Below are 1584 nucleotides of genomic sequence, written 5' to 3' on the forward strand. Positions count from 1 at the left end.
TACTGTAAGTTGGTCGAATGAATGCTTCCTCATCCGGAAGCTGACCGAGCAGACCCGAGCAGCAGTCGAGAGGAGCCGAGCATCCCGAGTTCCCGTTAGCCGGCAAATCGAAATCTCTTCGGTCAAAATAATTCCCCTTTAGCGCAATACCGCTTCAGTTGCGCCACTTATGTGACAGAGAAGAAGAGTATGTGACAGACAAGAATAGTCAATTCTAATGTCTAACACTTAATGTGGAGAAAGAGATGTCCTGTATGGGTTGATTGTGCGTTGATCTGTTGGTAATGCCTCGGGGTTCCGGTGGGCATGTAAACAAATGCATAATGCTGCGCTATACTTTGTGGCCTCACCCGGTTGCATAGCGACACTTATTGTTTAGGTGTCTTTTAATAAGCAGGTAGTCATATCATTAGCTAAAACTAGCTGGATCTCATCGATATGGACATAAGCGCGAGTGAAGTCTAATCTGACGGGAGAGAGAGATCAGCTGCTGCTGACGAGTCGACACGCAGCTCTGCATGATCACATGCAGCGGTGAGCGGAACAAAACACACACTTCAGGTTAGAATATCACACGTAGCTATTTTAATTACCTCTCAAACTACCTAAACTAGTTATAGATATGTTTAGTTTTACTGTCGGGTTACTCATTACTGGATCCGCGAGCTGCATAATACTGGCATAATAGATTGCCCGATCGGGCAACCAGCAGGTGAGGCTTCATTGCCCGAGCTAAATACTAGATGGCCCCGGGCCATCGGGCAGTCCTTAATGTCGAGCCCTGGTGTGTGTGTGTACAGTTATCGTGTAATGTCCAACATTTTTGTGATTTTCTCTGTATGATAAGAGGAGAGGAGTTGAGTATTATGAAACTTGAGCACCCAAAAGTGTTGTTTTTCTTGTGGTTTGAAAAAAATAGAAAAGAGAAGCTGTTTTATTTCCAGCATCCTTAATACAAACAGCCCCCTAAATTGTTCCAGAGACTTCTGTGGGCACTGTGACATGACTTTCCTGCTCCTCCACGTTCCTGAAAGGCAGGATTCTTTGGCAGGTCGGGCCTGGCACTGAGATCTAGGGCTCTTTAAATGGTCTCCCCGAGGCCAGAGGGGGGGGGGGGACGCAGGGCTACCGACTGATCTGTGAACTGAGGGGAGTGAAAATACTTTAATGCTAGAAAAATGTAAGCTATGAGTAGAAAAACAGAAACGCTGCAACAAGTAGGCCTCTCTTTATCTCTCTCACACACACACACACACACACACACACACACACACACACAGTCGTGAATTGTCTTACCCGGGACACAACGACATGCTGACTGCAGTGGGGTTTGAACCTGTGCTCCCCTGTTTCCAACACACTAGTCCACTGCGCCACACGCCTCACTGATTCAATAATACCTACTTTTAATGTTTGGGTTATCCTTAATTAGTTAATGGTAAAGTGGGACAATTAAGCTTCATCTTTATATAAACTACCAAAAAAATCAATGGGATGTGCTGTCCACCTTCTCCCGTCCTTAAAAGGGTGATTTTCTGTTGTTGTTATGGTTGATTTCATTCACAAGGCCCACATGTTAAAAGC

Source organism: Notothenia coriiceps, unplaced genomic scaffold, assembly GCF_000735185.1.
Source record: "Notothenia coriiceps isolate Sejong01 unplaced genomic scaffold, NC01 NC01_scaffold00037246, whole genome shotgun sequence".
In the NCBI taxonomy this organism is placed as follows: domain Eukaryota; kingdom Metazoa; phylum Chordata; class Actinopteri; order Perciformes; family Nototheniidae; genus Notothenia; species Notothenia coriiceps.